This window comes from Parus major, chromosome 8 (genome assembly GCF_001522545.3).
Source record: "Parus major isolate Abel chromosome 8, Parus_major1.1, whole genome shotgun sequence".
NCBI classification, from domain to species: Eukaryota; Metazoa; Chordata; class Aves; order Passeriformes; family Paridae; genus Parus; species Parus major.
The window spans coordinates 16,128,403-16,144,119 of record NC_031777.1 but is presented as its reverse complement, the minus strand read 5'-3'; the positions used below and the strand labels follow the sequence as shown (position 1 = coordinate 16,144,119).

The following is a 15,717-nucleotide window of genomic DNA, read 5'->3' as shown; positions in this document are numbered from 1 at the left end:
ACGAATCTCTGTGGTGAACAGTATTCCTAAATTACTCTGATAGATTTGTGCCACTCTAGATTTGCTGGAATACTGTCAATATATTTCACTTAATTGACCAATAAACAAGGAAGACTCATTTTCCTCACAGTATCTTGGGAGAAGGACACAATCTGAGACAAAAAGGAACTCGTTCTCTTGGCTTCTGAGCTCCTAAACAAATACCAGAGAAGCAAAGAAGCAATCCAGAATAAAAGCCATCCAACAAGAGAAACAGATATTCTGGCCTACAATTACTGCAGTAGTAGCACAATACTTATTTTTACTTGCATGGTTTCCTAGGATTCTCAGGAGCTTGACCAGAAGGGAGATAGAGTAACTAGGCTGCCCAGATAGACACCAAAACTCACTGTGAGATACATTGCATTTGCTTGTCTCTCTCCCAAGGCAAAGCAAATATCAGCTTAACTAATGGAAAGTTGCCAATCACACAAAAGAAGAAAGCCACAATTAGACACCCACTCTGTATCTGTAAATCTGTGATCTGAGATGTCATATCATTATTCATGTCATTCAATACTGTGCTTGGGATTATGAGCTAAGGTGAGCAAGCAAACTCTGCAGAGCACATACTTTACTGGACCAAAGTAATGATGGCCTACACTTTAAATCTGAAGAGCTTGGCTAGAGTCCTGCACTCAACATAAAACATTTCAGAGCTGAAATAGTTTCTGTGAAAACCTGTTTTTAATGTCCACTGATGGGAAATATAGGCAATCCTATATGTCCTTTACCTCCATATATAGTACATTTTCCTATGATACAACTTAGTATAATGCAGTGTGTTTGCTGACGTATCTAAAGAGTAAAAAATTATTAGTCTTATTTTTTTTCCAGTATTATTCTATAGTGATCTGGAAAGTTCAGCCTTGCAATTTAATATATAAAATATATTTTGAAGGAAGCTGTATGTAGCTTCAGTGATAAGAACAGACACTCTCTGTCCCTCTTTCTTTGGCTCTATTTTACAAAGCAGACTACAAAAATGAAACATCAGAGATTCTTATCATTTTAATAATTGAGAAATTGATCTCAGCTCATGTACACAATTTTTCACGGAACCAAAGAATCATTTAGGTTGGAAAAGGCCTCTGAGGCTTTTCAAGTCCAAACACTGATTGGTCACCACCTTGCCAACAAGACCATGGCAGTAAGCACCATGTCCAGTCATTTCTTGAGCACCTTCAGGGATGGTGATGCTATCACCTCCCTAGGCAGTCCATTCCAATGTTTAACAACCCTTTCCATTAAGAAATTCCTCCTGATGTCCAACATGAACCTTGCCTGGCACAGCTTGAGGCCATTTCTTCTTGTCCTATCACTTGCTACCTGGGAGAACAGGCCAACCCTCATCAGGCTACACCTTCCATTCCAGGCAGTTGTAGAAACTGGTAAACTTCCCCGGAACCTCCTTTTCCCCTGGATGAGCTCCCCCCAGCTGCTCCTCACAGAACCTGTGCTCCAGACCATTCCCCAGCTCCACTGTCCTTCTCTGGGCTCACTCCAGCCCCTCAATGTCTTTCTTGAAGTGAGAGGCCCAGAACTGGACACAGCACTTGAGGCAGAACTTCACCAGCATTGGAGCACAGGGGAAAATCACTGCCCTGGTCCTGCTGGCTACACTATTCTTGATACAGGCCAGAATGCCATTGACCTTCTTCAATTTCCAGTTTCCTTTGGAAAAAATACAGTTCTGAGGTGCCTAAAAGCACATTATGACTGAGCAATGGTTTATTAGGTGCTCCCAACAGGTGACTGTAATTAAAAATAGGGTCACGTCTAAGGAAAGTAATCCTGGTGAACAGGGGCCTCCATTTGTCTCCTTTACATGGAGGTAGCCATGTAAAGTTCAAGAAGTGCACAGATATAACTTAGAAACCTAATTAGGCTATTAGAAGTAAACTCTATTAAAAACCACCCGTAAGCTTTAACAATAAACTGCAGCCATTTCAAATTTAATACTGCACTAGCAAGTAATACTGCCATTGAATAATTCAACATTCTGTAACATAAGGCGAGATGAGAGCAATGAGAAAGCACAATTGCTATTTTCATTATGATGTGCCTTTTTGGAAGGTATAGTATAAACCTCATAGCACTGGCACTAATTATTTTGGCATCTTATTGGCAGTCGCAATTAGACAAAATGTAGAAATTTCTAAGAGCAAAACAAGTTCTTGGCTAGATTTCTTCAGCCCGATATACCTCAGACTCTTATTTATGGCTAAATTGAAGCTGGATGTCAAATCTGGGTCCCTTAGAACAAAATCTTAATAATTAACTGGCAAAACTGAACATGATCGTTTCTGACACACCTACACTGGTAATTATTGCTTTGAGGCCATTTACTAATGAAATTAATGTATTCATTGCCCTAACAAATTAGCATAACTCATACATAATGCCCCACATTTCAAGACCTTCCTAGAAAAACAACACTTAATACCACAGAATGAAAATGTAAGGGCATTACATGTAGGCAGAATTCACTGAATTACTACATGTTAAAACCACAATGGCTAAGTGTTAGTTATAAAGTAAAATGTAAACACAACGTGGGTATTGAAACCATTAATAGTGTAGTCAAGAGTATACAATCGATGATTATCTTTGCACTTCAAATAAGCACATATTACAATAGCAGTAACCATGGAATGTAATTAACTGGCTACTTTTAGAGATATGAAGTATGAAAAGGAGGCAGTGCCGAAGCAATTTCTTCTTCCTTCTCAAATTCATAATAAATATAGTGTGGCTACTGTGCTTTTTTACTCATATTTCTATTCAGATTTATTCAGTGCCTGGAAGTTACTACAGCAGCCATGGGGTCAAACAACAGCGAAAAGCAGGATTAAATGCATTACCTTTGGAAATGACTAAGACATTAGCAACAACCTACCGCCATTTCTAACTGGTAAGATTCTCTCAGTTATTCCCTGAGTCTCCTATCTCACCATGCAGAACAGAGGCCAGGGAAGCAAACCAACATGTGTCTAAATGCAGTCCCAGTTTGATGTAGGACAGGGTGGAAAGCACATCGGCTCTGCTGGCTCACCTGGCAGGCTGGGGGCTGCACTGAGGCCCCCAGGCCACAGATGTAGCATGCACTGCCTCTGACAGACCACTCACACCCTGTGACCTGCAGAGTGCTGGTATGAGGTAGATTACATAGGAGGAACCATCGCTTTTGAGCAGGAATAATCTCTATATATACTTTAAATGATAGACTTATTTTGAAGGAGAAGATGGGGGGAAAAGCCACAACAGGTTAGAAGAAAGTCGTCTATACTCTGCATTGCTCAGAATTCACCCCGTGGCTCAACAGGCAGAGAGAAGGCCTGAGAGCTAAGGAAAATGTGACCATGTCTTTCTTCCACACAGCTCAGGACCAAGCCTAAATGACCAGTTCCAGCAAGGTTACTTTGCTTGTATTTTCTACAACTGTCTAAAGGTTATTTCCTTCTGAGAAGCACTGAATAGGAGCAAATTCTTGTGTCACCCTTTTCTCCCCTCCTACACAGGTATAAATGCAAAGAAACACAGAGTTTCTTAGCAGATCCTCAATTACAGCAGTACCTATTGCAATAGCAATTCCTTTGCTATTACAAAGGAAAGCAAAACAAAAAAATTAAAATCCAAGGAGATTATTATGGAATAATCACCTCAAGCAAGAAGTTTCCCTGGAACCCCATCCATATGTGTTTGGCCCCTGCCCACAAGCATAAAGTTTTACATCTTTATTAATGTTTTTATTCTAATAAAAGCAATTTAGATTCTCTTATTATCCATATGAATTCCTGATCTTTTTCAACTCTCTTAAGTTCTCTGCTCCCGTGATATCTTACGCCAGTGAGTTCTATATGCTAATTAAAAGTTGCATGGAATTTCATTTGACCAGTTCTCTCTTTTGCTTGTCAAACCATTTCCTTTCCTCTCAAAATTCCCCTCCATTTGAGATTTCCTCGTTTTCTAACCTTCCCCACTTTGAATTAAAAATCCAAGTCTCTCCTACAGTAGTCTGACTATATCTAGATTTCTTCTGGTTTAACTTTAAATTTTTTCATTATTTCTTTTTAAAACAGAAAATTACCAGAACACAAGATAGTGTAAGAGATTTTTCTAGCCCACTGAATTTGCTTTAGACACTGCAAACATCCCAAAAGCACATTTAGAATGTTTGAAGAGTCCAGCAGTAGATTCCCAGTGTAGAATCACAAACGTAATTGTGCTCTCTCATACAGACATGAAACCTAATTACACTGTGGCTATTACTAAGTATAGATAGATATACCTTGAGGCAATTAATGTATGACTGAGAGCTATCCATTTGTGCCTGTCTGAAGACTTGATCGTTGGCCTGATCTTGTGAATTGTCAAGAAACTGCTTCTTTGAACTTTGACCTGTTGACACACAAAGCCATTTTATAAATGGGTAAACACTACCTCATTAATACTTCTCACACCTGCACAGGCAGGGAAGAATTTTCCTTTACACTACCCCCCCTTTACACTCAAACAGTTGGTCTCTATGTATTTCTGACTGTGTTATATGAAGCCAGAGTAAGAGCAAGCAACATGAGTGAGAAGAATCAGGTCTTCAACATAATATAATTGAGCAGGCAACAAATAGTACAAGTCCACCTTTTTTCCGTGAGTTTTCTTCTAATTTAAAAATAACTTCACACCAAAAAGCTTACACAAACTTTAGATGTTCCTAAACTATTTTATAAAATTTCTCTAAAAGAACGGCAGTTCCCAGTCAAGTTATTGTATATCTTTTTATTGAGAAATAGCATCTGGTTGGTCCAACCAGAAATTTATACCCCATCCTCATGTGGCTGGTCTGTTCAGTGGCATTTATAGCCCTAAACTAAAATACTCCCACATTTGATCTATTTTGTCCAGCATATTATGCACTACAATATTGCATTAGTATCAACTGTTTGAGTCACATTTATGTGGTGAGGGTCCGTCCTTTTTCATCTCCAGGCACTTAGTACACCTGCTTTTCACTTTAGGTCTCTCAATGGTACATAGGTTTTATTTTTGGCAGCATGCCTACTTTTAGTTAATTCCTTTGTCTGACATGTTGTTACTTCCCTCAAATATGCCTCTGCAACCTTTCTTCCTCCAGGTCAGCTGTAATTTCTGTCCTATCATTTACTACTGGATACAGAGTTACCTTTGTATTTCTGACATTCCCAGCAGATGTCTTTGTCTGACCCAAGTGCTCCTCACCACCTGTCGCCTTGCTTCCAGGTTTGGCTATAAATAATCCTTCCCTTGCTGGTTTGACTATAAATAATCCCCTCTTCACCCTGTTGGGTTTTGGAGTCAGCTGGTTCAAATTTAGACAAGGTGGAGCTTCCCTTTCCTTTACAGAATTAGAGTTCCCACTTTTCATTGTGTTACGCACACAGAAATGCTACCACTGCATAAACTCACAACTATAGATATCTATTGGTAGGTCCCTAAATCAAGTCTTGTTTGCCTGTTCATCTATGTTCATCTATGTTTTCATTCTAGCACTTCTCACATCTCAAAGTTACAGTACCAGTATGTACAAGAGTATATACAAGGCTGTGCTTATGGTCAAGCTGATCTCTGCTTATCTTGCTTCCCACAGGAGGGCCAACATGTCTGAACAGGTCTACAGGGCACCCTCAGCTACCTGGAACATATGAACGTGCTTGTGGAACTGGGCAGGTCACAGGGCTGTGCTTCTAACCAGCCTCTGTTACCGCTGAAGATGAATAGATCACGCAGATACAGGTCGAGGTGTGGTGAAAGAAAGAGCAGAGTTTATTTTTCCTCCCAGGATTTATAGGCTTTTGACCACGGCCAGGAATTGGATGGTCAGGATAACACTTTCTCACTGCACTGGCCATGAGAGATGCCCATCACAAGACGTGTAACAGAAAGAATGTACACATATCTATGTTTACAGTTACTGTCCTGGGAAAGTCCTTAGAAAACCATGTCAGCAAGCTCAGAAGCTGAGTTTTCAGGGCGACAAGCCTCCATCTGTTCTAGCCCACAGAGCCCCTGTACATGCCACAATCAGCATCTGGACATGAAGGCTTAGAAAAGACCCCAAATATAGCTTTCCAGAGACTCCATGAAGCAGGTTATGTTGAGGATGTCTAAACTATGTGGACAGATATCCATCATCTTGTGAGTTCTTGTGACTACAGGTTTCTCTCAGCACAGGTGCTTTGCAGTTTTATTCAATGAGCTGCAATTAGATCCTGACAAACACCTGTCTGAGGTATCCAGAAACTGTTCCCCTGAAGCTCATGTAGCTGGTGCTCAAGGAAACTGGTTTCTCTTTAGCACTTCTCATATAAGACTTAACATTTTAATACACATTTTGCATATTTCAGAAGTGAAGAAATGCCTTAAACTCACCTCAGTAGTTTGCTTGTGAACTGTACTGAGGAACATGGGGCCTTGGTGTACATAGAAAGAAGGGAGAGGGGAAAAACCAAACAAGAAACATCCTGTCTCACCCAGCCCTGCCAAAAAAAACCCAATAACAAAAAAACAAACCAAACCAAAACACCCCAAAACCTAAAAATACCAAAAAACAACAACAACAAAAAACACACACAACCCCCCCCTGCCCCCCTTCAAAACCCCCCACCCCAAAAGAAGTGCCTAGGAGAAGGAGAAATTAAATTCAATATAATAAATAAAAGAGGCACATGAATTTTCTCAATGGAGTGTCTTCCATGGTTTTGGCACACCACTTCTTTAGGGAGTCTATTTCACATTTCTCTTCTCAGCAGATAGCTATACCAAGTAATAAATGCTGCTTCTCAAGGTTTTGGTTCAAGAATGTCCTGCAGAGGACGAGGCAGAAAACAGGCAGCACCAGAATTTGGCTTGAGAAAATATTCTGTGTTTATGGCATCCTCAGGAAAAGCAATGACTGCAGCAGTAGTAGTAGGCCACCTGCAGCAAGATAAGCAGTAAGTGAGAATTAAAGAGGAAAGAAAATGCTGACTGATTTTCTCAAAGACATTAAAGACGTGTCTGGAGCCAGAAAGAAAGTGATGGATTTTCTGGGGTGACTTTCACACATTTTCAGTAAAAAATTAGAATGAAAGCAAAGATTAAGGAGTGTGGAAAAGAGCTGGTGAGATAGTAAAATCTCAAATAAAATCTTGAGAAGATACTGATGACTGTATGCATTTAATGGCATGCCACTTTACATGTGGGGCAGACCTGTATTTAGTGCCATGTACTATCCAACCTAGACAGAGGCATTGCATGATAGGGGTTAATGTGGAGAGTGCCAAATGGGGCAGTGATGTCCCAACATGCAACGGGAGGCACTAATGTAGCATAGCTGGAGTAACTCTGGGTGACCTTAAAGGCTGTACATCTAAGTCTTGCCTGAAAAACCCGTGAGAACTTTTCCTGCTATGATTATAAACTTTACTAAGTTAGACTCTCACAGAGTTATATAACCCTATGTGGTAGTTAATGAAGTGCTGGATGTAAGAAAAATAACTGCAATGTTATTTTGCCCCTGGTATGCTTTGCCTTATAAGGATTAAACCTAGAGCTGATTCACTTGTGTTTTGTGATCTCTATCATGCTGCAATAATAATACTTAGCACTTTATAGCACTTCTCACTTATAAAAAGTGCTTTATAAACATTATCTAATTATTAATCTTCACAACAGTCCTGTGATACAAGTATACAGGTCAATTTAATGTTCTCTTTTAATAAACTACTAGTACTTAAGTAAATTGAAAAGTATAGAGCACATTAAATTCACTTAAGAGAAACAAAAGTTAGAGAGCAAATTGCAACTCTCCCTGCAACATTCTAGGTGGGCAATACACACAGCAAACTGTCAGTGATCACCACCTCAGGGGTCCATAGAGTACAGTCCCTATAGAAAATACTTCAATTACCTAGTTGAGACTCTTTGTTTTTCAGGTGATAACATGAACAACACGAAACCAGAGAGACTCTACCAAAACAATTGAAGTTCCATGATCAAGACTACATTATACTAAATTCTACACAAGCAAAACACAGTACTCCTTACCCTACAATGCTGGAGATCTAGGTAGAACACCAAGGGTAAGGATGGGGAATGGGAGGAAATCAGTACAGTTAAACAGCAATCATCCCTGCTCATACTGCATCTGCCCACAGGAAATACACAGAGACACTTTACACCACTATTCTCCTGACCTCATTAGTACCCTGTAGCTCTCTCTGGTGATACATCTCAAACTTTAGTGTTTATGATCAAAGAGAGGACAAGAGTTTGGCATTTAGTTAAACACATCATGCAACCAGCCCCATACTATCTACTGTGAAGAAAATTAACTCTACCCCAGCTAAAACCATAATTTACATAATTGCAAACTGAGTTTTCCACAAGATCACTGGCTTTACAGTGTGTGGCATGGACTCATCTGTGGGATGAATCAATGCTGGGCAGAAGGCTGCTGCCCAAGGATCAGATGGGCTGCCTCATGCATTGCTGACATTCAGTTATGTAACGAGTGAAGACAGTAGGGGGGGGGAAAAAAAAAAAAAAAAGAAAAGAAGAAGACTATTTCCTACTTCAGGTAGTTAAAAAGTTGCCTCAAAGAATTTGGAGTCTACATCTGTTTTTTTCCTTATTACAGTCAATGAGATACAGGACAAGTTTCCTAAAGCCAAGCTTTTCACTCAAGGTCATCTATCAACTGTATGCTCCTCACATGCTCCATGCCCAACTTGAAACCTGGGGTCTGCCTTGCTTAAAGTGCTGATCACTCATAAATGCAGCTGAAATTAAAGGGAGCTGTGCTTTAAGCTTACTACACAATGTTAAATATTGTGAAAAAGATAAGATCAGGATGTCTCAAACTGGACTCCCAAATTAGTAGATGCTTTCAACTTTGATTTACTCTGCCCCAGTCTCCATCTGTCAAATGAGGACAATAATTCCTCCTCATTTCATGGGGGTGTTGTGAAAATAACTTCATTAATGGTTTTTGAAGCACTGTAGTGTTGAGTGCTATGCAGAAACCTAGGAGGAAATTAATAGTTCTGTCTCTGGAGCAAGTTCTGAAAAGCATGCAATAAAAAGGGCCTGAAGGCACACACTTAACAGAAGAGAAAAAAAAAATTGGATTTTATATACTTGAACAAAATATTTGAACTACTCAATGAGTGAGTGCTGTACTTGCATTATCCAGCAGATTTCATCCTGAATTTAAACTCTCAGCTCATAATCTCAGCTTTTATTTGTAAATGACCATGTTTCTAAAAATTTGGATCTATCCAGCTCTCCACAAATACCATCATGGCACAGAATCCTACTGATAAGCCTGTGACTCAGAAGCATCACTAGGAATAATTAGAGTCACTCTACAGACTTTAATCATTTCAGCTCATGAAATAATGCAACAATAGCATCTTTCTCAACAGGAACCAGTACTTCAAGGAAAGAAGATCACACTTTGACAATAGATTTTGATGATATACTGAAATAGCAAAAGAAGGGTGCAATTCAGGGGGAAAAGTGCTCAAAATTTTACACAGAACAATACATATTCACTTCCTTTCCAGAAACAGCAAAACCATTTTTGATTGTAGCATTTCCAAATGTTTTGCCCCAGGAGAAAGCCCAGTGTGGAAGTTATCAACCCACATACTTTAACTTTGTGAATAAATTAATTTTAAAAACCCTGTTTACAGTAATTTTTAAGTGAGAATTTTCAGGGAATCTTGATGACATTCAAGTCTCTGCCCTACCTAGAATACACATGCTCACACTGTTCTACACAGTGTTTTGCTTGCTGTGTAACATCTCTCCTAGAACATTTTCAGTGCTGAGGGGGTTTTACTATTTACTATTAATTATTTTTATTATATACCCCCTAGCTGTTTCTAGGGAAGAATATTCTTCTAGGGAAGAATATTATTTCTTAGCTTTACTTAAATAATATACAGATGACTAATCACTGTGGCACTCAGAAAAGATATGTCAGGTAAAGTAAACATCCTGAAAAGAATGAACCCCTGAGCTATCCCTGCCAAATACTCTTACCTGGAACTGTCACAATGATTGTGGTGCAACCAAAGAAGGAGCCTTTGATGACTGAGGAGTTATCTGAATGCAACTGCTTGGAGAGTAGAAAAAAGCCTACTGCCAGTTAGTCTAAAGCAGTGCCATTTAATAGAAATGATAGAACCACAGGGCTGCCATTCTTAACTGTAACAGTGAGGCTATCAAATGCATTTCTAAAAATGTGAGTGAGAAAAAAAATGCTATTGTCTGCTTTACTTCCACTTGTTCAGTTTGCTTAAAAAGTACAAATGCAATGGCTGGTTTTTGGCTGAACAACATTAGGCTAGTATGGTTTATAAGGGGCTGATGCTCAAACTAGGACTGCAGTTCCCCCAGCACCAACATAGAAAAAAGGATATCCAGTCCCCTACATCCCTTCTGAATTCAGACTTTATAAAAATCAAGTGTGTGGAATGGTGTTTTATGCTTAAGATTCCAAGGAGTAAAAAAAAAATCCTGAATATTGTGATGTTACTTGCAATATGAAAGGATGCAACCTTTTTTAGGTGTGCTGAAACAATCTGGCTTAGGTGTGCTATGGCAGAAACCACTTGTTCTTTGAAGTTTTTAAGAACAGTTCTCATGTGTATATCAAGTCCAATTTCTTACATCTCTTTCCTATCCTAGTGCTGGCTACTCAGTGTAGAAAGCTATTTCCCCCAAATTTTAAAGTAATGTTTGCAATGTCCTCTCCATACTTTCACTTTTTTTCCCTGTCTTACCTTATGTCCTTCACCTGTATTTGATACCAAACCCAGTCATCAGAGTAACAATTCTGATGCCCTGAAACCTGTCATGCAGCACCATGTAAGGATCAAAAGAGGACCTTGTCTGAATTAATGGAAGTGTGAAGCCTAACAGATCAGATATAGTGACATGCAGCCTGTGACAGCATTTAGGAGGCAAACACCCCATCTCCCCCAGAGTCCCCACACATCTGCGAGATTCACGCTGTATACGCAGTCCATAGGCAAATTAGAGAGTACAGAGGCAGTTTCAGGGACAGCAACTGCACACAGATCTCCTAACTGACAAACAGACTCCCATCCTGAATTTTTTTTGTCAAAACTGAACTTCATCCTGTCACCAACAGATCACTGGTGGAGAACAAAGGAGCTCTAAGCGAAATACGTGGGGTAGAAGAGAGCTCATTTACCTGACTACAAAACTGAATTCACAGCAGTTGAATTCACACAGAACCCCCTCACAGCCTGTCCACAATGCCATGGTACAATATTAAATACAATACCTCCAACAAGAAGTAACTGATGTCCCAGCAGTAGGCTTAGAACTCCTACTTTGTCAGGGCAAAGTAAAAATACACAAACCAACGAACAAAAAAAGGCAACTCAAAATGGACAGATTCTTTCTCCTCCTGCCACAATTCCTTAAAGCAGTTCATCTGCAGTTGGCTCCTTGCTATCAGGCAGCTAATATTTTCTTTTTCCTGATGTATTCTCATATACTCTGTGGTATAGACAGCAATGCTTTTTTGGTCCTCACAGGCATCTGGAATATAGGCCTATGGAACTCAGCTGGGAGCTGCATGTGCACAAATGCCTGTGCTGGAGCTGAAAAAAGAAAATCCACTTCAAAGGAGCAGTGGAGTCAGATATTGGTTGGACAAGAAGGATGATGTGAGGAATGGGAAAAGATAATAGGAGCTGTGGTTTGAATGCGACTCTTCCGAGAGGATTATTATCAGCAAATAATTATGCAAGTGTCCTCTGAGGTGGGCTGCATCTGATCAGTGTTAGTAAAAGCTCCTTGGAGCAGAGAGTCCACTATGGATTTTCAGTAATTTACCCTGATATGAAAATATTCCTAATCTGATAATATGCTACTGTCAAGAATCAGTAAGAGGAAAATATCCCAGGCCATATTTGTCTATCAACTCACTTTTGTTGTCTCACAAACTCAAACTTGTGATCAGATACTTATTTCTTCACAGAGACACCTCTGAAGTACACAATTCAGTAACATACTTAAAAAAAATACCTTGTATTACACAATAGAGAGAAATACAACTTCTTGACTTCTCAAGCAATTTTTCTCATTACTCCCAATTTAGAGTAACAATCCCTTAAAAATAACAGAACAAATCCACCCCTTTATTTGTTCTAACAGCCGAGGAAGAAAACATATTTTACACTCCTCTACGGCAGGAAACAGCTGACTGGAGATTGTAGGGATGTACATGTCCACAGAAGAGAGAAAGGAATTCACCCACAAAATTGTAGCTGAGGAAACAACAGCTTAAACCCCATCTGGCATGAGAGAATGACTTACAGACCTGGAAGCTTGTGTTTCAATGAAGAGATTCAAGAAAGAGCTGATATAGAAAAAGGCCTCATTTCTAATACACTTTTATGTCTTGGAAGTGTACTGTCAACATTAGAATGACATTCAGCTATGTGCTGCATTCTCCAAATCTGTATTTCTCATCTTCCTAATACTTCTAGAGCACAACCTACACCATGCTTTCCTGATCTGCAGACTGCCAATTTCACTTCAATAAATACTGTCAAAAAAATTCATATAACCAGTTGTATCACTTACCAATACTGTAAATACACTTCGTGTCAGATTACCTCCTGTTCAAGAACTCTAGAAAAAAACCCACATAAACAAAACAGATAGTTAGTAATTAAACTTATTTAAATCATATATTTTCCAGCCAAGTACCCATAAAACCTTCTAGTAGCATCCTCCCAGCAGGATTCAAGAATAGCAAGGACAGATCTGTAATGAAAAGTGAATGCCTGAGCATCCTGAAATCTATTTCATATTTGATAATTGGCACCTTTCTTCCATTTAGAGTTTTCTTATTATACAAATGCCTATATACTGTGAGTCAATGAAGTATAGAAAGATAAGCTTCAAGTACATTATGGACAATCAGCATAAACTAGAGCTCAGGATGTCTGGGCCTCTCTGAGCCTTTGGAAATAATCAAGGTTCATGGTGTTCAGCCATCGCCTCAAGGGAAATACACATAGTTTCAGGGAGATAATGCACTCAAAGTGACATGAGTTTCTGTAGCAAAAGTATGACCTGCAGAGGCCTGTCCTTTATAAACCAGCTTTCAATAGTGTGGTTATCAAATCCAGATTATTCACTTTACAGACCCTGAATGCACCAACATTTCAGACTCTGAAATAGAAAAACTGATTCTTACACAAGAGTGTAAGAATTTTTTTATCAATTAAGTTTAAATGAGGTTCAATAAAGGTCCAACTACAAAAGGCAGAACACTGTTTCTTGAAAATTCTGAAGCTCTGCAAGACAAAGAAGGTTCATCAAAACAAGGGCAACTTTAGCTAGTCTCAAACACACTCTGAAGCAGGAGAGAGGGGGAGGGAGAGTGAGAGAGAAAGAGAGAGAGAGAGAGAGAGAGAGAGAGAGAGAGAGAGAGAACAAGCACATCAATCTCTTCCAAAGAGGTGCACCAGTGGCAGGATGGGAAATAACGGACACCAAGTCGCAACAAGGAATATTGCAATTAAATATTGTTAAAGGGGGAAAAAATCATCATTAGGACAGTAAAAAACTAACATGTAGAGCAGAGATACTGTGCAATCCCTGCCACTGGAGATGTTCAAAATTTGACAGGACCAGTGTTGAGGAACCTGATTCAGGCTGGCCTTATTTTGACCTGAGAGCCTCAATTGCTGCTCAATTGCCTGAGGGCTCATAGCCTTCACCTGACTCCAGGATGGAGAGGAGCAGGCCTCTCCTTGGGGTCAGAAGAGATTGAAATCTTCTCTGCCATGAAGCAAGTGCAAATTTTAACCTGGAAGAACCTTGATCTTTTGTTTTGTGTATCAAAAATTATGGTGCTTCAAAGTATGTTAATGAGTAATCAAATAACTGGTAAGTTCTGTGCAGAGGAAGCCTAGATTTCCTGCTAGGAAAGCAGGCAAACCACCTCATCATAATGACATTTTCCACCTGAAAAACACTGTGAAACAAGCAAGTCACGTGGTATTTCATAGAAGTATTAAACTACTTCCGGTAGTGGCTTCCTTAAAACCCAGTAAAAATTGAGACTTAGTACAGACACACACCCTGCTGTCCCTATCTGGTTTCCAAACAAAAGCCCAGAGTGGAGAAGAAGGGAGGCAGTTTAAATTCATAGTAAGTGTGGCTCCATTGCTGAAATTTTGAAACATCACATCATCTCAAATTCATTAAATCAATTTTCAGTTCCTAAATATTCATGACCGATTGCCATGTAAGTAGCTTAGATTACCCATTGTTTGTAAGGAAGAGAAAGCTTAGCTAATATTTACTAAAAAATATTATTTACCAAAAATCTGAGGGTAGCCTTTGTGAAACACTTTGTGTTACTCAAGAAGGAAATGAACACAACTTTTGAAGAGGTGTAACACTGAGGCACACACTGTTCACAGAAAGTGACTTTTCTGTGGTCTTACGGGCTGAGATAAAAGCCAGTTCATACTTCAACTGTGATATCAGAGGACTAGGTCCCAGTAGGAATCCAGTCAACATAATAACACTGAAGAGAACATATTGTCTTATATGGGTTTTATATTTGCTTCTACAAACAGCTCCAGAGACTGTTAAACACAGAAATCAAACTAAAATGATCAGAATAGAGTGAACTTAATAGCAGATTGAAATTCATAAGAAAGTTTTGAATTTGAGATTACAGTGAATAAAACACTAGAGTGGATTGCAGTAGACACAATACAGAAATGAAATGAAACCACTAAAGATTTATGAAGCATCTCTCTTTCTCATTGTTAATTTCTTTTGCTACCTGACCTTCATGTTGCAGAGTTTCAGAAACCAGCATTTCACATTATCCATATTTAAAAGTGACCCCTACAGAATATTATCAGTTTAAATAAGAGTTTATGCTTTCTTGGTTTGTCTTGGGTTTTTTTTCAGCTGAGCTTTCTGTGAAGAGCCCACCAAAGCACCAGATGAACCATGCCAGTCTTGGTTTTCAGTACCTCTCCTTTCAACGAGTCTTACATAAATTTTCCTGGCAGGAACTATAGGTAGCCTACATAATGGGAAACATTTTTCCCTTACACCTTAGAATCTTATAATTTATAACATGAAATTCAAACCAACATAAATTAGTAATTCAATCCCTATATTCCAATTTAATGAACCAGAGGTTACATTACTTTATTGTTTTGTGCCAGTGGACCAATCATTTGGTTTACAGATGGAATGTAGTTCTTTGTTAATAAATACATGCATAAAAAAATAAAGGTATCCTCAATGCAATTATGCTGATATCCCTCAGGAACCAGAATGCAATTATTTAAAATATTATTTTCTTAGATTACTCTCAAGAAAATAAGGAAAGAAATATGAAATTTGTGTCCTTTTAACTTAAACTCATTTTAAGAGCATCAACAGTGATGCACATAGTCCCCAGTGGCAACTGAGAAGCACTTAGCCAGAAAATTGTTATTGGATTACAGTTCTGGCTTCATAAAATGTGGCTAAAGATCATTTTAGACATCGATGGAATGACCCATTGTCATAACTGGTATGACAAACAAGTGACAAAGTTATTCTATTCAGCTATTTTGAGGATTTTTCAGATCACAA

The 15,717-nt window shown here is 39.0% G+C and overlaps 1 long non-coding RNA gene across 6 annotated transcripts in view; it reads right to left on the bottom strand.

Moving 5' to 3' along the window:
• The window catches only part of LOC107207985, a 473,398-nt gene that overhangs the window by 128,101 nt on the left and 329,580 nt on the right, over positions 1–15,717 (bottom strand). For all 6 annotated transcript variants that reach the window (XR_004498446.1, XR_004498445.1, XR_004498444.1 and 3 more), the window contains one exon: positions 12,685–12,732. This is a non-coding gene — a long non-coding RNA (uncharacterized LOC107207985). The remainder of the gene's footprint in view (positions 1–12,684; positions 12,733–15,717) is intronic.